The sequence below is a fragment of the Silurus meridionalis genome, chromosome 20 (assembly GCF_014805685.1).
Source record: "Silurus meridionalis isolate SWU-2019-XX chromosome 20, ASM1480568v1, whole genome shotgun sequence".
NCBI classification, from domain to species: domain Eukaryota; kingdom Metazoa; phylum Chordata; class Actinopteri; order Siluriformes; family Siluridae; genus Silurus; species Silurus meridionalis.
The window spans coordinates 6,280,553-6,301,908 of record NC_060903.1 but is presented as its reverse complement, the minus strand read 5'-3'; the positions used below and the strand labels follow the sequence as shown (position 1 = coordinate 6,301,908).

The window sequence follows — 21,356 nt, the reverse complement described above, 5'->3', positions numbered from 1 at the left end:
TAAGGCACATCCATTTCTCTCTTTTACCCATTTTCTCCCTAATTTATTTATTCACCGATTCTCATCCACAGCTCCCTCTCAGAGAAGGTGAAGTCTACCACATGATCCTATGGAGACACATAACTAACCATCCACATCTTTTTGAACTGCATCACAGGGCAGCACATGACACTACAAAAAAAAAAAAATTAGTATATGTATGTATATATATATATATATATATATATATATATATATATATATATATTTACCCTCTTCCACATACATAAGATTATAGATGCACATGATTGGATGGTGTGGCTGTGATTGACAAGAGGAAGAAAGTATCTTGATGTTCTGCCCCATAACCAACTTTGTGTTCTTGTCTTTCATTCTTTTTTCATACCTTTGCCTAACATTTATATTAATATTTCTAGTGAATATTCTACATCTTTAAATTACAAACAGTTTAAGACAACATGAAACAAAATAAAATGACAAATTTCTTTTATTAAAATGCACAAAAAATAATCTTTGTATTTTGGTGAAAACCTACAACATATTAAATATATATATTTTTTGTTATAAATTATGCAGTAGCTACATTAAAGTAAATTCTCAATCAAAAAGAGAAAAATAAACAGTGATATAATGCAGAAAGGTGGAAGATATATTTTGTGTGTGTGTGTGTGTGGGGGGGGGGGTGTTTGTGTGTGTTTGTGTGTATATGTGTGTGTGACTCAGATCTAGGACAGCATGCATGTCTGGACTACTGTGATTTGCTGTGTATGTGTTTTATTTGTGTTCTGTGGTGAGTTTCCTATTGTACACTATAAAACACTTTCCATTCAGCAGAACACTCTACACACTTGTGCGATTTTAGCCTATTCATGTGCAATATATCACTGTTTATGCAGCTACTTCACAGTGCCTAATGCATTATACCAAGTACAATATTGTGCATTTCACTATGAAGTCTAATTAAAGTTCAGCTTCCTGTCCCAAATCCAAGCCCTTTCTAGACATGACTGAGCTAACCACGGAAAACGATTCAAACATACACATTGCACGCAATCTTTCTTTCCACTCGTCCCCCGGTATTGACCAATTTACCAAATATTATGCCAAATTTGTGTGTTATTATTGTCTGAGCCGACCTTCCGCCTGATCAGAAGTCGAAGCTATCTGGGGTCCTGAAGTGTAACACAGTCGCATGAGTGGGTTCTATGGTTCACTGCACCCTGAACAGCTTCTGATCGGGTTTAAACAAGGTCTTCCTTCAGAAAAAAAAGAAAGGAAAAAAAGAAAAACAGAATATGTGCTCTCCCTCAGCTGGAAATACATCCCATGCTTCTTTAATGCCTGAAAGAGTTCTCTTTATAATAAGAAAAAAGTTTCCCTGCTCAGATATAATTAGCAAGACGTACTGAGCTACATTTAGCTGTGACGCAGAAACGACTAGAATCGATGAATACATAATGATGAATCAGAAATACAGTGAGGTTATTGTGAAACTTCTTTACGAATATAAGAACTGAACGATCTGTGCTTGAAAAGTTTATTCATACTGTTCAGGGTTATAAAGAGGCTCCTTTTGATAGGGAAATCCAAATCTCAGCCACAGAATCCCAGATTTAACCCCTCAAAGGAACTGTCACTGCTAATCAATACAAGGTTCCTTTGATTGATGATAAGACAATGCAATCCTGATAAGAGTGGTCTCTTTTGAAGGTCTGATCATGAGGGCTAACTAAATAGTCCTCTAAACAATGAACTAAATCATGTTTAGATCTAGAGCATTTATTGTTCTAATATTTTTGCAATTTACTACCGCATCCACAAACATCGTATACAATCGTGCAGTGTCGGGCCGTGCATTTCACACCCGGGCCTTCAGTGGTGTCCTACCTGAATCAAGCCACCACTTAATAGCATCATTATGATGCCACAGCTATAGAAAGCATCAATATTATAGAGAAGCGCGGTAAGACATAGTGCTGCATCACAGACAGGAATCTCAAACACTGAGAGTAAATGTCATTACTAAAGCAAGAAACCAATGAACACATTTTAACAAGTCTCCTTTCACTGTAGCCACAACTGCACCGCCTGCATACATCACTTCTAGCAAAAGCATCAATATTAACCTCCTAAAACGTCCCCAGCTTTTCTGTGCATTTTGTGTGTTTTTTTTTAATGCATTACAGTTTTTCTAGGGGGTATGAAACTTAGGTTGATTTATTTGCAAATTCTACAGAAAAGAAAACGCAAAAGAATAATTGGTTCACAAAAAAGCTTCTCCTAAAAAGTCCCTCTTAGAAATGTCCTTGTGAGTGTATCTGTGACCAAATCAATTTCTTCTCCTCTGTCAGTCATTGTGGAATAAAAAAACAGCTATTAGATCCAGATAAATATGTTTAAGCTCGTGCAGGTTACAGCAGATGCAGGTTGAGAGCTCTGACTAGATCGCTCTCTAACCATCCAATCAAATGACGTGATATTGCAGACGTGTTTAGGTGCCTTCTATCCTCGGAATAAGCAAGTCGCAATCTGATAGGTTAAAGCAACCCGCTTCAAGCTACATAGATTTGATGCTACAATTCCATTTCACCCTGGCAGCACGTGACGACTGAAATCTGATTGAATGGAAACTCAAACTTAAACGTGCGCTTCTCCAAGACACAGCACATTCGAGAGAAACGCTATGAAATGAAGAGAATAGACATTTGTGAATAATAAGAATACATCTTCATGGACTAAAATATATTAAAACATAAGTCAGTGATTCTGATTTCGCTGGCTCTGACGGCTTGCCACTGCAATTGTGTACCTTCAATTTTGGGGTAACAGTTTGGAAAGTAGGAAATATGGCTGGAAAAATCCAGTTTCTCTACAGTTTTGTCCATATAATGGCTTATATGACTTGAATTATTCATTGAGGAAAGACAAACTGAGCAAAAACAAATGAGCAGGATCTCTAATCAGCAATATTATGGATGTAATTTATCATGAAATTTGTGATACTGTATGTTGTTGGTATTGAATTAAAGGAATTTCTTAAGGAAAAATATCATACACAACCATTAAGATGCCAGTTTATAGCGCGTATAGAGTGTGTGCAAGAAAACTAGAAATGGAAAAACAGCTCCAAACAGATGAAAGCTTATGAATAGGTTTAAACAATTTACACAGCTGACAGCCTAAACAAACATATTCCATCTTCTTTAGTGTCAGGCTCATATTTCAGAACTTCAATGTTGTTGTTTTGGTTTGTTTCCCACCTTTTATATTCCTCCCTGACTCAACACTCTGAAGATCCGGCTTTCTTCGGGGAATAGTGCTAAATAGCTGTCCTACAAACTCCGGCATGCGAGAGTGTCAGCGAAGAACCCTGGAGTTTTTCAGGTTTGCACCTTCATCAAACACAAGGACTCGAGGGCTGGGAATACGCACAACTACATCGTGCTCTTTTTTTTTTGTGTGTGTTTATTTTAGCATGGTGTTGACGGTGTGTTTTATTCGACACGATCGGAATCACATGTCTCCCTGTGCTTGTGTATGTGTGTATATAGGCGAACTGTATACACTAAACACTTTCATATCCACAAGCATTGCTCACCAGGCTTATGGGAAGTACAACAAACAACGAGTTCTATCAAGTAGGGTTTCATGTGATGTACTTACATTACATCAGCTTTACTCCATATAACAGCAGGAGAATCGAGTGCATATAATAGCATGGTGAGGTCGACATTACCAACACCCGTGACAACTCCGGACAATACATCATGACTGACATGTTGAGATAATATCTTTTGTTGCTTACAGATTTTTAACTAACTTTTACCTGGGCATTTTGAACCAAACAAAAATATTGTCAGCCTTTAACTTGCTATAATCCACGAGCTGTATCCTCACACTCGGAACCACATACAGAGCCTCTTCCTGTTTCACAGTAGCTAGTGAATAATTAATACAAATATCTGTATGGTATGCTAGAAAATGAATAACTAAATAAAACTAGGGGGTTATATGAGGAAATTATATTACCAAAGTATACCATGATATAACGTAACATCAAATAACAACATAGTCCTAATGCGAAGCTGTATTCAGGCTGCATCTGATAATTGTATACATTTATTAATTAATCAATACATTTTTCAAAAATAAAACACACCCGCAACATGCTAAAAAAAAAAACACAAAAAGAAAGAAAGAACACGGTGTCGTTGCATGTATTCCAGTTCACAATTAGTCTGATGATGATGATTATGATGATGATGATGATGATGATGATGATGATGATTATTATTATTAATATTATTATTATAATTATTTTAGATTAATCGGTTATTTTTTTCTATTAGATGTTTTGCTTATTATAACTATATAAAACTCTAATTCAAGGTATTTGTGTATAAAAGTGTACTTTAAAAAAACACAAAAGCCACATATTGAGTTTAATCTTTCATTTAGACATTAATAAGGTTCATAGTGGCTGCTTGTTGAGGAGTTTCTCCTACAAATTCACTCATGCTGAAAATACAAACATTTTGTTAAGTTGTAAAGAAATAAGCATCTTCAATTAATAATTAATCATTATAATAATTATCAATTCATTTAATTTTGTATAATAATGAAATGATATATGTATACATTAAATATACAAACATTAAAAACAAGCATTTGAATGTAGTAAAGTCGCAGTAAATCACGTTTGAAAACATAAGTTTACTGTTGTTGTAGACAAATGCTGTAAAAAGAGTATGAAACAGAGAAACGCAGCAAGCTAACAGGCTTTTTAAAAAATAATACATTAATATGCATTGGTGTACAAATGCATAAATATTCACTGAAAACCACAACAGTGATTAAAAATGTGATCGTTTACTGCTGCTGTTATTTGCTGCTTTTAGATTTGGTGTTCGTTCACACCGTTTTAACTGAATCCGTCACTATGTCGTGAGCGAGCTGATTGCGCAACCCGATGCTCACGAATGATGACAGAACAGATCCAGTGCGACTGTCCCGAAGTTACAAACAGTTTACACAATAGCACTTCATTAAACTGTACCATTTTCACATGATGAAGATTATACAGGTTTTTGCTTAGTGTGCTGATGATTTATATATATATATATATATATATATATATATATATATATATATATATATATATATATATATGGACAGACAGACAGACAGACAGACAGACAGACAGACAGCTAGATGAAAAAAGGCCATTTTAATTAAAAAAAATATTTTAAATAGTAGTAGTAGTAGTTATAGTAGTTTTTAGTATTTATTGACTTTATTGTATGATTTATTTATTTATTGATTTATTTTAATGTATTCAAAAAAAAATTCTAGCCACAAAAAATTATGCAAATTCTAAAATGATTAAACTACATAAACCTGGGAACCATCATCGAAATAAATTACAAAACGCAACACAACGTGCCTATTTTCTAAGATAATCAACGACGGAATAATGTGACGTGAAGCGTTCATTCTGGCGAGGTAACACTCATAATACTCATAACGCACACTTCCCCTCTCCATGGGTTGTGCTCGATTTAGTTTATATACAGCCTCACATTTATACCTTGACCTTCGTGGTGGTAAAGCATCTAGACTTTACACGTTCCATTTACTTTCTGCCACTCCGTCTTCAGCAAGCGGTATTTTGCTATAAAGTAGTGGTTAGTGAGGTGGAACACCGAGTCGGTGAGTTTTGTTAACCTCTCTCTCAGTCTGGACTTCAACACCATAGCTCCTGCATTGCCCCCCCCAAAGCCTTTCACACTTTACAGTGGACCCCTAAAGGGCATTCGCTCCCTACAGCTCTGAATGAACCTTCCAAGCTGTAAGTTTATCTAATCTATTCACACAACCATAAAACAGGACTTCTGTGGGTGTTTGAGATCGTTTCACTTGAAAAAATTTGAAATTGACTTCGATTAGAAAGACGCAAATCCCATTTCCATTATTATACACAATACGCATATCAAAGTCAAAGTCTCACACATGCTTTGGTGGGTTATTTTAGGTAGAAACTGTGGGTTTGATGATAATGAAGACTGTCCTGTGCAGTCATCTATCTATCTATCTATCTATCTATCTATCTATCTATCTATCTATCTATCTATCTATCTATCTATCTATCTATCTATCTATCTAGTTTTTAATAATCTTAACAACTACTCATTGGTCAGAAAATAAGCAAGAATGAAACAAAATACTGTTGAAAACAAGGAAATTTACTTTTACAGAAATTCATTGTATGCAAAGATGAACTCGTGATCATAATTAAAATGTCTGCTGTATAATGTAACACATAAATGGGTCCACAATAGGTTTCAACATCTCATCAACTGTTCGGAGCTGTCAACATCGAATGGAACAACAATGACTTCTTGTTTCATTCTTGCTCATTTGCTTACCAAAAATTTGTTCTTAAGACTATTACAAGCTTGTCTTTTTTTTTGCCTAGAAGCACACACTTTTTGTGTAAAGCATGTCTGTGACTAAGTCTATTGTTAAAAATTAAGGATCTGTGTTGTGCCAGTCAAACCCAGAGAACAAGAAGATCAACTCAACACTTATTAAAATGATGTATAACTACACCATATGGACCTCCTGTTTCTGTTACACCAGTTATAAAACTCAGAAACACTATATTTATATGGGTTGTAGAAAATGGGAAAAATATTCTAACAATATTGTATATATACTGTTGTGTTTCATGTACTACTAATACTAATAATTGTAATACAGTAATCCTTCGCCACATCGCGGTTCAGCTTTCACGGTGTCACTGTAACGCAGGTTTTTACATGGAACATATCTAATTTTGTTTTGCAAATTTTTCACGGTAAGCAATTTCTAGCCTAAGAAATTAAGCTTTCAGAAGAGCTGTAATGCTTTACTTTGGTATGCAGTACATTAATTTCATCGTCATCACCTTCATCATTGGTACTGCACACTTTCATCTTTCATCATCTTCAGCATTCGATTTGTATTTTCACTGGTGTGTACCCATATAGAATTTTTTTTGTTGAAATTACGTAGGTTTAGGAATATTGAAAGTGTTTAAGAGCTGAGAAAAGGTTTTATAAGACTGTCAGGACGGTGTATAAAGCCTTAAGATATACAGGTATACTATACTGTATACATATAAGGTTGCCATTTCACAGATTTGCACCTATCCTAAAAAGGCCACCATAACAGTGGTGGACAGTAACATATTAAGTTAAACAAAATAAGCTTTTTCATGTATCCGGACTTTACTGAAGTATTTCTATATAGGGAGACTTTTACTTTAACTTCACTACATTTTAAAGTCAAATATCTTACTTTTTACTCAACTACATTTTGTGAAATCAGTCAAGCCTTTGGATTTAAAAATGTAACTGGTCAAACACGCAGCAAGCCACCAATCAGGTACCAGCGCGCCTCTGTTTTAAACTCGTTTTGATTGCCGTTGGTGGTATCTACTTACTTCAACATACAATTCAGCATCAGTTCAAGAGCAAGCAGAACATTTTAAAGTAATAATACAAATAAACCTTAAACTGAAACTTCCTGCTCTCAAATCCTGTTATTTTATTTGGTTTTATAGGAAATTGTTTAGTTTCAAGGTTTTGGATTCATGATCATTTTAAAAGATATCAGTCAGTGTTTGACTCATTAATATCATTCTATGAATAGATTGGTGTGCTAGGAGTAACATTAGAGTCTTTTCATAGTACTTTGGATACTTAGGTACATTTGAAGGCAAATACTTTTTTACTTTTACTCAAGTGAAAGTTTAAAGGGAGCACTTTTACTTTAACTCGTGTAATATTTTACTCAGTGTATCTTTACTTTAACTCAAGGACATGGTTTGTGTACTTTGTCCACCACTGACCATAACAGATTTCTATTTTGGAAATCAAGTAAAAGTTTCTTTTCTAGGCTAAAGCCACATTATGCAAGCAGAGACGGATGCAAGTACAGATGATATTTATTAACGTGGTCCAAAAGTACTAAAAAAGGCATTTAAACTAAGCAGCAAAGGAATTATAACCTGAGAATAATGCTATCAACCATGGAAAGACTGATAGAAGATGTGCAGAGATCATGTGACATACCACGGGAATGTGCAGTGGCGAGTGGGAAACATAGTCCAGAGCTATCATTTTGGCACATAATAAAGTATATTTCTATAGAGTCATCTTTAGTCAATTTTCTCGGCTACCCATTTAGGTGATGCACATGGCTGCGATATAATTTGTGCTTGTAAGCCATAATGAATAAAAAATACATTCTGGAATAGAAAAGTGCGGACGAAAGTATTAAAAAAAAAGTAGCAGACAATTAAAAAATAAAAACAAGCAAAATAAGTAACAAAATGACATTTGAAAAAGATGCCAAGTAACATTTAATAGCAATCTGTGATAATGCTAGTTGATTGCAGAATCCATCATATTAATTATAATGATCCTGTTAAAGACTGCAAATCTTGTTTCATTTAATCACATCATTATTTACCAGCTTCTGAAATAGCACTTGATCCAGCACAGTCTCTATTAAATATTAGATCATGAGATCATTTTGATTATTGTATTCTTTTTTTCAATCCTACTCTAAGGGTTCTTGCATTTTGTGCATTTAAAAAGCATACAGCTATACAGTATGTGATCACCAGCAGTGAGTAGACAAGATTGGCACCTGGGTGCTACGTTACACATGGCTGGCTCTGTCATTTCGGCTTCCAAACATAAGCAACGAAATGTCAGCGCTGTTCCAGGCCGTGTTTGCTCGCACCGAAGCCAGCACGGTGTCAGAAATGAAATACGGATTTTGCAGGAGATAAATAATGCAGCTAGCATGCGGTGGAGAAAGTAACCTCCCCAAAAATAACAGCTGAGATCGGGACTGGTATGCACTGCCACTCTTATTCACACTTGCTGGAAAAAGTGCTTTCTCACATTTTCATTTGTATGAAAACTCAATTGTGAATGATGTCACTGGATGCAGTAGAATTGAATTTTCTGTTCACTTAAACTAGAAGACCCAGACCTGTTCCAGCATGACATGAGTGCACATGGTATATATGTAAGATCTTGAGTGGCCTGCTATGGAGCTCTGGCCTTAACCCTACTTAAAACACCTTTGGGATGAACTAGAACATTGACTGCACCCTAGCCCTTCTCACCTCGCTGCATCTTGTATATTATTATTATTATTGATTTCATGCCAATGATGCAAATGTGATTATTGTTATTGTGCAAAAGGTAGAGTTTTCATACTATATAGAGTTAACTATACTATATCCACTGACCTCAACTCTGTTAAGCACCTTTGGGATGAATTGGAAACACTGACTGAACCCCAGGTCTCTTCACCACACTTACATCAGGATCTACCTTTACTAACACCCTAGTGGCTGAATGCCACACTGCAAAATCTAGTGGAACATCTTCCCAGAAGACTGGAGGTTATTATAACAGAAAAAAATGGAATAAAATGGGAATAGAATGGTAAATTTTAACAAAGCACATACGAATCTTATAGTCATGTGTCTATAACCTTTTGTAATTACAAATTACAAACATGATGCTTCTTCAGCCTAGCCTTCAGCCAAGCCCTAGTAGGAGATGCTCTATAAAACATTTTTATATCATTTAAATCCAAATTTTGACGGAAATCTTCAAGCTGCTCAGGCCAAACTCGATTAGTGTGAAATTAGTTTTAAAAATCGTCAAATAAGAGAGAAAATATAAAAAATATAGCCTATAGAGAGAATTATTTATTTATAATCCATCCAAGCGTAATAGCATAGTGCTTTGAACAGGCTGTTCTTAACAGAGCAATGTCTAGTTCATAAAACATAAAGGATATGTTTACACTGTGTGATATTAAACTTTTGTCATTATCAACCTTTAAGCAGAACCATAACGGCTTTCATATTGCATGCAAAACAAGTGTCTGCTTTCACAGATGTTGTAAATGTCCACCCGTTTAAGTGGGGAAAAAAAAACCCATGTGTCTCTTCGATCGGATGAATGAAGGCACCAGTCTGAGTCATCCTGGATGATTTTTCTGCTATCTCTCAGCTCATTTCAGTCAAAGAAAATCCAACAAAGCCTTTAGCCTCCTCTGAAATATGAATTACAGAGGAGCCGAGTAAAAGAAAAAAGAATAAAAAAATAAATAAAAAAGGTGAGCGGAGGCAGCGCGCTCAGGCTGCCTTCTTGGCATTCACAGCCAATCTGTATGAGACAGACACAGCTCCAGAAGCGGAGTACGAAATGGCTCCCAAATGCACTGTAAAAACCTCTCTGAAGCCTTTACCCTTCATTCCCAAGAACATTAGCAGTGCGGTGATAGGAGCGTTTTTTTTTTTTTCCCCCAAGCCTGCGTTAGACCAAGATGGGACAGAGAGCCATTCATGCTGGCCCTGAACGCTCACGGTGGTGGTACGACTTATGGCGCGGGCGGCCCATTTACTCGGTTTGTAGATCAATAGCGAAGAGAATGAAGGTTTGTTTTATTATAGCAATAAAGTGTCAGGTAATCAGTATGGAGACACCGCTAATGACCTGGAGCCTGACTTTTCTTTTCTTTTTTTTTTTGCTCGTACCACTGCAGTTAGTCGTTCATCACAAAGCAAGTAAGCCAGCATTTTTCCAGAGTTCTGCCATCCAGCTTGGGCACACGGCCATTCAGTAATCGAGGAGCCAAAACTCGAAGGTGACCATGACTGTTACACCAAAATCATGTATGAATGGTTTCTACTACTCGAACCCTTCAACACAGTGAAATCAATAGGGCTAAGCCTAATGCAAAATCAGCATTAGCATCAGTAAACTTGATTTCCAACCAGTGTACTTGTAGAATGAGTATAGATCCGGAAAGCAAATTATCAGTCCGAATAGATCTTAGAAACAAGGGATGTCCAAACTTGCACAGGGGCATTGCCATGCTGGAAAAGGTCAAATTTGATAGAAGGTACAAACAAAAATAATAACCTGTTATAAATTTGTTATAGCTAACAACACTGCGTTACAGTCTTCATAGTAGGTAGGTCGGTTATTCGATTGCTTGACACAAAAGATTTTTGCGTGAACATCAATGTCTCTGTTTTTATTGTTGTTTTGTTTACCAAGCAAAGTGTGAACAGGACACAGGAGAGAAGACTTCGAGTGAGGAAAAACTGGGGCAGAATTTCAAACGTTTTGGACCCAGACCAGCTAGCAGAAGAGCAAGAAAGGCGGCAAAACAAAATAGTTCTTTGATGTAGATGGTGTTTGAAAACGCACGCACCCAAACCACCATAGACTCAACAGCCCCTGCCCTCATCATTTCTTTCCCTTTCTTCATTACGTTGTCTTTCTGGCTCACTGTTTAGTTATTTCGCATCCCCCTCTTCTTTGTCTTGGTCGCTTTTTCTATCCCTCATTTGAAAAAGAGGATCAAAGAGAATAGTTGGACAAAGCTGGCAGATCTGAGAGTATTTTTAAGAGAGAGCGATCACACTTTAATTGTCTTCCTCATTGTGAATTGATTGATGCTATTCATCTGGTCTGCGCACAAATCTGTGACACCAGCTCATTCGAAATTTACCAGACAGAACTGGGATGGAATTCATCTAGAGCATAATGAGATACAAACCAACTTTTATAGCAGTTTTCAAATAAAATATACATTTTGCACACATCTTACATATGTGAATACGTCCTCAAGAACATTTTCAGATTTTCACAAAGAATCATTTCTATGACATTACAAGCTTTAAAAAAGGAACACTAGATAACATACAGCCATAAATCGTGACCCACCAAACGAATTGAGAATCTTTGTAATGAAGGTGCAGGAAGTGGATGTAACCGATGTAACTATTTTGATGACAAGACGAGACGAGACGACAAGACAAAAACGAAACAAAGAGCATAACCTGAACATGGATCATAAAATCTGTGACTGTATGCAAGTGTTTTTCAGGTAAACGTGAATCAGGTGCAAAAACAAGAATGTGACTTCTATCAGTGGTTTCACTAGTCTGGGTATCACTAGGCATAATCCTTACACTGTTAGAAAAGTAAAAAAAAAAAAAACCCAACATATATATATATATATATATATATATATATATATATATATATATATATATATATATATATATATATATATATATATATAAATAAAAGAAATAATGTTAAAAAATAGAGCAATACATTCAGGGTCATAAACTCAGCTACTGATTAAAAAAAGGGATTCTGACATGTAATTCTTTAATAGCAAACTGTTACCTAAAATTTAGATCCACGCAACTGTATACGATGTCTTTGGATGTGGTAGAATTAATTCAGTTCTGTTCTAGGACACAAACATTTGTCTATATAGAATACATGAATTTAAACAATTAAACAATGTTAAATATGTTGTTGAGTTGAATGGCTCCTATATTTTATGATGCAACAACAATTCAACATAACATTCCAACACAAACTTGCCTTAAACTATTCATATAAATCTTACTCTTATTCCGTAAAAGATTGCAGTCAAACAGCTACAGCAACCATTTCATCCTTGGAACATTATATAAAGTAAAATATGTACAATTAAAGGTTGCCAGTCACTTATTTCAGACTACAGGTTGTCCCTGATTTATGAAGGATATGCATTTTGGTGACCCTAAGTCAAGACTTTGCCTAGCCTACAGAGGAGTCTTAAAGAATAGTGATCGGTATGGAGTAGTATAATGTAATTTGTTAATAACTTAACAAATTACAGAGCTTAATTCAGCAAAACAAAGCAATTTACAGTACTGTACTGTATAAACTATAAGTATATACAAATGTGGTATCGGGCGCTTAAACGAGTGCTGGAGAAACTTAAATATTTTAGCAATTTTATCGTATCGATGTTGTCTTCATAAGATTGAAATATCATAAGTCGAACCATTGAAACTCGGGGACCATCTGTAAATCCACATTTTAATATCTCTTTTTTCATTTTGTCAATACTAGCAGCTTTCAATTACAGTTTCATTAGCCAATAATCAATTTCCTGAAAAACGGTTGTAGCATAAAATCTAACCCTAATCTAACTGTAATCGTATATATAAATCTTATAAAGCCTATATTAATATAACATTTACAACATTTCTAATAATGCCTTAGTAATGTCCTGGAAATAATTTCTTTAAACTTAAATCGTGTTGAATAATAATCTTGTTGAATATGCAGATATTCATTGTATGGCCATGTACTGTTTTGTACACCACGCACTGTATAACTAATAATAGAAAATAAAAATAAAAACATTAAAACACAGTAATAAAAAAATAAAAATTTTAAAATTAAAAGAAATACAGATGCTTCTTTCTATAACAACCTTAAATTACATAAATTACTTCTAAAATGAAATCTGGCAACCACCGGTGCCGTTCTGACCTCTGAGACTAATCCTTGCTCACTATATGTTATATTATAAGTGATTGAAATGCTGAATTTCATGGTAAACGCATGACCCTTATAGATGGCAGCAAAGGGACCATATAGCAGCACTAAAGACACACAGACATACACACACACATACACACACACACACACACACACACACACACACACACACACACACACACACACACATAAAATGCTAAACACACAGTTAATGCAAAATTCCATCCATCCTCCATAAATACATCTGTTAGCAATCCAATCGATGCTATTGTCTTTCATAAGTATAGTGAATCAGGCACTCTTGTTTATAATGCATGAGGCATTTTGTTAATGATCAGGATGGCATGCAAGGTTCAAACAGTAATGGTCCATACAGCTAATATTGAATGCAGACTCCTGATTGCTGAGTTAAAAAAACAAACAGATCGATTACCATGACTGCAGAACGCAATTCTTTCTAATGATTTAGGTTTAAGAGAACAGAAATTATTTTTATTTTTAACAACATTATTGTTTAGCTGAATAGCTGCTAGGACAACATGCAACAGTTTTAGCTCATTATCAACAAAGAAAACACAAATACAAACTGGTATAAAATGTCTGATGGCTAGCGTAATAGTGTGCCAAAATCATAAAAAATAAAAATAATTAAATAATAATTTTAAATTTATATATATATATATATATATATATATATATATATATATATATATATATATATATATATATATATATATATATATTCACTTCATGGAGTACAAATTTTGGCAAAAACAAACAGCAAGTCAAAACAGTTCATGCTAATCTATCTTTCTCTATGCCTTTAGCATATCCCCAAGTAAAATAAACATAGAAAATGTGCACAAATAATGTGTTCGAGTGATAATGTTGCATAAAAATTTTTAAAATGCGATTGGGTAAAGTAACAAATATTAGCTTAAGGCCGAAAGAAAATGACAAAAACTAATTAAATATTATCATAGTAATGTGCACACATCTTTTTCTAGCACTTCCTTGACAACACTAGCTTTTGTAAGAGAGGGTCAAAATGCTAAGAATTCCCTCAAAAGAAGAAATAAAAACTAGAGAGCAAAACGTCACTCATTCCATATGCATCTGGTTTGTTTAGAGGTGTCTTACATGCTATATACATTATATAAGTACAGAATATAGTATGGTAAAGCATTAGCTTTTTGAAGGAAAAAATTCCTGCTAATAAAGAAAAACTAACACTGATTAATGCTTAGCATTTGAGCTAGCAGTTCACACTCTTTCCACACAAAAACAACTAACCCATTTCCACACATTTAAATAACCTTCATAGCCAGTATCAAATTTGTAATGAAGAAAACGACAAAAGTGGGGATTTTAGTCACAGCTTGCATGCACTACTTTGTGCTCAATAGTTAGCAAAGAAACCACAGAAAGAAGATCACAGAAGACCACTACACAGGGTTGTGTTATTAGAAGAGAATTATGTCAGCTACTATCGAAAACTAAACCTTAACTGCGTTAACTGTTCCGATAAGTTATCGGCAACATGCCTTCATTTCTGTCTTAACTGCACTAGCATAATTGGATATCAATATCCTGAGGTGATTTTTCTTATGTGTGAATGTTTTGGCCTGTGTCAATGCTGACACTTTCATTCCTAATGCCTGGTAACTCGATTGCTAGTACTGATGCAGCCCAGGTGACACACACACACACACACACACACACACACACACACACACACACACAGAGGTCTGTGTCCATCCATTTCTCTCAAAGGTCATCTTGGTGCAAGCTCTTGCATATGTGAATATGACACAGGCTTATATAACTGTGTGTGTGTCTATGTGTGTGTGTGTGTGTGTGTGTGTTTGTGTGTGCCTCTTTGTGCTTGCCTGCCCATAACAACTTCAATTAGGAGGTCATTCAGTTTGACTTCAGCGAACCTGTATGTTTCGACACACACACCCACCCCCACACTTACACACGTTCCACATCTATACATACAGAATGCAGCCAGCGGTCTGAGAGAATAAGACATCAAAGGCACAAAAGCCCCTTTAAGTGGGCGTCTCTATTCGGCTGAGATTCGGAGACGCACATGCAGAGAGACTCTTTTGTTAGGGCCGCTGAAAAGCACTTGGTATTCCGGATGCGTCTCCGTGTGCCGGGTTGCAAGGAGAAAAGGCGAGCGAGGGATAAATATCATTTTATGACAAAGCAAGGAGAGTGAGTTCGCCACAGTGGCAGTGCAGCTGTGCCACACGGCTTCCTGACCGTTGCAGTGTTAGCACAGACGTGACTCAGGATTAGTGAACCGATTACAAATGAATAGATAATGTGGTCCGAATAGATTTTAATACGAGGTGAACTTCTTTCCCTGAAAGGTTCAGTCTAGATTCGAACTTTAATTCGACTGAAAAGCCAAACACAAATCTCCTGCAACAAACGAAGACTGCCTTTGTTTAACGCGAACCTACAGTGAAATGCAGTGTGTGCGTATTTATAACATTTGATCAGGACTGTGAGTTGAAATGATGCCTGCTGACTTGTTTATATGTTGGGAAATAAAATCACATGCAGGATTAGACGATTCCCTCGTATCTCGATATTGAAGTGATACAGCCAGATTCTCAATACTGGCATTTTTACCTTATTGTACATTTTCAATCCAAATACAGATATGCACATATCTGAAGCACCACACCATTCAGTATATTTATGTTACAACCCAATTAAGTGTGCCTTTCATGTGTGTTTGTGTTTAATATAAATTCAAAGCCATGTCCAAGTCTGTGTTTAATTCCTATCACTGGTTTCATATAAAGTTACAATTTCTTATATTGACAAGATGGAGATGTTGATAGTTAGTTTATGGTTAAACAAGTAGTTTACGAGTTACAATTTTTCTATCTTACGATGACGATAGCAATATGCACTGCATTTGAATTCTCGTACATGTTGGGACACTGCCAGAATGTACGTATCTCACTTACTCTTGCCAGCGGTCGACAGGGTTCAGTTGTCTTGGAGTAATAGGTTTTTTAGTTTTTTTGGTGTTTCAAAGCTCTTGACTCTCTCTTCTTTTATCTATAAATTACAGTATACTACCCCATACTGATCATCATTCTTTAAGACTCCTGGGTAGGCTAGGTCATGTCTTAACATCTCCATCCTAAGTCAGGGACCACCTGTAAATATATACTGTATATATACATACATATGTATTTCCAATCTGAACTACTATAAGTAAGTGTGTGTGTGTGTGTGTGTGTGTGTGTGTGTGTGTGTGTGTGTGTGTGTGTGTGTGTGTGTTCTGGATTAGAGACAATAGAGAAAATCTTTACACGTTCCATGGTAATGGAGGTGCCCTTGTAAAAGCTTTTGCAGCATTTATCCTGGTTTTCTGGGATAGCATTTCAAATATAGGTAAGGGCTGTATTTTTTATTTTCTCTTCAGACAGAAAGAGAGACAATAACGTAAAAAGCAATATGTTTGCAAATCGCTGCTGACATAGGGGATGTAAGTCATGTAATTTGGAGGTTATCAACCGTATATCTATTTCTTTCTATCCACATCTAGCTATTGTGAAGATTATGGACAAAAATTACAGAATCCATCAGCAAATGAACATCACCTGATCACCCAGCACTTAGTATGTATTGAATCTCATCTGGAACCAGGCCCTTTGTTTCACATGTGTCCCATAGATATTGTTGTGTTCCAGTGTTAAAATATACACCTCTTGCATTCGCTTTCCTCTTCATTACTTTACAGGTATTCCTATCTGTCTACATCTAGATATGCCATAACCATAAACAAGGCCACGGAGGACACTCATGTGCTGTCTGGACAGATGAAGAGATGAAACATTTTCTTTGTGTTATTAAAGCATACAGCATCAGACATCGGCGTGACCCTGAGCGGAATAAAGCAGCGTACAGAAGACGAATAAATGAATGAATGTTGCACATCAAATCTCTTGATTATGCTGCATTTGACACTCTTATCCTTTTGTACAAAGTGAAAACCAGTCGTGTGCGCTCTCGTTGTATAAACATCTTTTCAGTATGTGGAATTTGTCATTTTCTTCAAGTTTTTGAACCATGAAACAGTACAAATTTGTAGTACAGTTACTTATACAAATACAGATTTTTCTATAACCATGTTAAAGACCTGCATAAGTTTCATATCCTATAATGTCAACAGTGGAAAAAGTACGATTTGCTTTCAATATTTTCATTTCTTTAAATCGAGAATGATTGCGTTTTAGCCAATATTTCCCTCTTTCATTCTTCAACAATGAGGACAACCAAACACACGCTTAGCAACGTAGCAACATTGTCTTGTGCAAATTTACATTATGTGAGCAGCCATGTGGCCATGTGAAGCAATTAGTGACTGTGTAAAAGTGGCTGGTGATTGCTAATTTACAAAAAAAAAAAAAAGTGGAAAGTGGGGCTGAAATTATGTAGTGTGCACTTTGGCGCAAGTCCCAAAGTGTTCTTGTGAAATGTATTGTATGTGAGTAACTAATATGGTTGGCTCATTCCCCTCAGTGCTACTCAGTGCTGAAGGTGCCCTTGTTCCATTGATTGTAATAGTTTTCAAAGGCATCATTTCAGTTACAATATACAAGATATGTTTCTGTCTCTTTTCAGCAGACTTTATTTGGCTCAGAGGCATTACGATTTTGGATATAAAACCTTATTTGGGTTTTGCTTGATCATTAGCATGAGATACTGTATTACTGATATTCGGTCATTTAAATTGATTTTTTTGTCAGTGTGTTCGGAATTTCAGATTTATCTGGATTAATAAGGTCTTGGTCTAAATGTAGAGCTTTTTTTTCTAAGCAATCTCATGCACATGTACATTACCACACAAGCTTGGAGACATAACAAATCTTTGTATCGATCTGTTTAGTCTATTAGAATGTGAAATCAAATAATGTCTATAGTATTCGAAAAGAGAAAGAGAGACAATGGCAGCCCAAGAGCTTAAGAAATACTGAGAGGCTTTTCCAGCCCTGGCTGACCCTTTAACACAGACACGCACACACACACGCACACACACACACACACACGCACACACGCACACACATACACACTTTAATAGGACAGGTGGGAACTATATTCTTTCTCCTTTTCCATTAATAAGCACACTGCTGGGCAGTACAGTATATTATGCCCACAGATACTATAAAACATTTCGCAGGCTGCTGCTAATGTACATTAAACTGCTGTGTCTCTTCAAGCTCAACTCATACCCACAGGACAAGGACAATAGTACAAATACCCAAACATACCAGGATGATGAGAAACCACTGTCCTGTTACCAAATATTCAAAATTGCATAATACCGACATTCCCCTTCGGAAACACGAGCTGCGTCTACAACACTCTGCGTGACCATGCTCTGAACCACGTGTTTACTCATGCAAATCTGTCCAACTCGATTCAACGGGGTGTGCCCCACTCTGGTAGGGCCCGAGCAGGCTCTGGTTATAGAACAAGAAGAAGAAACTCTCTTGAGAAAGCAGGCCATCAAGGTGGTCCCCTTCCCTGACAGAGAGACCGGGTTCTACAGCCAGTACTTCAAGAAGGATGGGGGGGCTACGTCCTATTTTTGGAATCAGCTCACTAATGAGGTTCCGGTTCAAGAGGCTCACGTGGAAACAAATCCTGTCTCAAATCAGTCCCAAGGACTGGTTTGTCATGAGGGTCCACCTGGATGTGGTGGAGCAGATATGGAGGATGTTTTACAGAGCACAAGTGGACCTCTTTGTGACTCAAGAGACCTCACGTTGTCCCCTCTGGTTTTCCCTCACTCACCCAGCTCCTCTCGGACTGGACGCTATGGTGCAGTCGTGACCGAGGCTATGCCTGTATGATTTTCCTCCTGTTGCGATATAAGTATAGGTAGATATAGGTATAAGAAGGGTCTCCCTGCAAATTAGCAGACCCTCAGCAGGGGGATTGTGGTTGCTATCCACTCCTCTTATAAATCCTCTGATCTATCCGCTCCTTTCGCTGTCAGAGCTCACTCAACCCGAAGTGTCGCAGCCTCTAAGGCCTTTTCCTCTGGAGTGTCTCTCCAAGACATTTGCAATTCTGCAGGCTGGTCTACCCCATTGACCTTTGTCAGGTCCTAGAGCCTTGATATCCATGCCACTCCTGGCCCCTCTTTTCTTTTAACCACCTGTGTCCATCCACACTAGGCAGGGATTGGTCAGTCTGGTGGTATTATACACTCGTTCCTAAAGCATTGTTGACGCAGCTCGAATTCTCAAAGAGGAACGTCTCTACGTTACGTATGTAACCCTGGTTCCCCGGAGGGAACGAGATGCTGCGTTTCAGTGTCACACTCCCTGCAACTTTGCGAGCGCTTCCTACACTTTTGAAGATAGAGCCGTCTCCACGGCATGTGCTTTTATACCTCGGCCGTGTGCTTTTATTTATTGGGCTTTTCCGTTTCACTGATTACACGGGTGGTTCAAAGCATTGTTGACGCAAAATCTTATCTATGTTATGTAACCAAGGTTGCATAAGTAACCTAGAGATGTTATCGCAGAAGATAAAGAATTCATGTGAAAGCTTTGATTTCCTTTTGGAGCACATTTACTAATCTCTAGACCATGTCCTCATACACTCGGTCATGACCCAATCCTGGACCATAAGAAGAGTTGCTACTTGGTCTCATGAACATTTTGGGAAAAATATCTATCTATCTATCTATCTATCTATCTATCTATCTGTCTGTCTGTCTGTCTGTCTGTCTGTCTGTCTGTCTGTCTGTCTGTCTGTCTGTCTGTCTCTTCATCTTTAGTAACCTTCTCATTTGATGTATGAGGCAGGAATACACTGTGAATGGCTGCCAGTTGATTTTATTTTTATTTAAGAAAGCAACGTTTTCCCCTTTCTGTGGTGTGTGTGCTCTGAACAGTACACTGCTAGTGTCTATTGTGTATCAAATGATCATCTCATTTATATTCAAAAAGTTCTAACAATGCCATTTTTTAAAGTAATTTTTCGATCTGCACGTTGACAAACAACAGCCTCTTCCCTCTCTCTCTCTCTCTCTCTCTCTCACACAGACACACACACACAAACATTCAGCCCCCCTTTACGGAAAGCAGAGAAAATTGACAATCTTGGCAAGAGTCCCTGCTATTTTATTGATCACACTTTGTGCACCGAGAAGTCGTCTTTCCTCATATTCTCCGCTCTCGTCCCTCTCGTATATTTAACAAAAGCAGGCAGGGTTGTGAAATCCCAGGCTCCAGTCACACTCACTCCTCTAATGACTTTTTAATTTACTGTCTAATGGTAATGCACTTGGCAGGGCCAGGATGTGGCCTACACACACTTCTTCACTCAATAATGCAATCGCTTTAGTCAAAATGAAATCCCACAACAGCCATCACAGAGCAAGAAAGAGAGAGAGCGCAATAGAGAGAGAAAGAGAGAGGAGGAAAAAATGTGGGATAGAGGAAAAGCGAAGGAGGAGGTGGGGTAGAATGGGGTGGGGTGCGATGTAGAGAAAGTGAGTTTGTGAGATGAAGCGAAGAAGTGCAAAAGCAAGAGAGGCTTCGGGCAAGAGAGAGAGAGAGAGAGAGAGAGAATGAGAATGAGTCAGTCATTCACCGAGTGAGAAAAAACATGAGCAAAAGGAATAAGATCACTTAGGTCAAGGCTAATATCCAGAATGAAACCACATATAAAAACAGTGTGAGTGAAAAAAGGAGTGTGTATGTGTGAGAGAGAGACAGGGAGTGAAAAGAGAGAGAGAGAGAGAGAGAGAGAGAGAGAGAGAGAGAGAGAGAGAGAGAGCACAAGAGAAAAGTGAATATAAGAACCAACAGAACAGAAGCATTTAAGTGTAAGCTAACATCAGTGAACGCAAAAGGTATATAAAAGAGACAGAGG

General features: G+C 36.9%; 1 protein-coding gene across 1 annotated transcript in view; it reads right to left on the bottom strand.

The window, feature by feature from the left end:
• The window catches only part of LOC124403159 (CUGBP Elav-like family member 5), a 199,840-nt gene that overhangs the window by 77,602 nt on the left and 100,882 nt on the right, over positions 1 to 21,356 (bottom strand). The gene's annotated exons all lie outside the window — the stretch shown is intronic.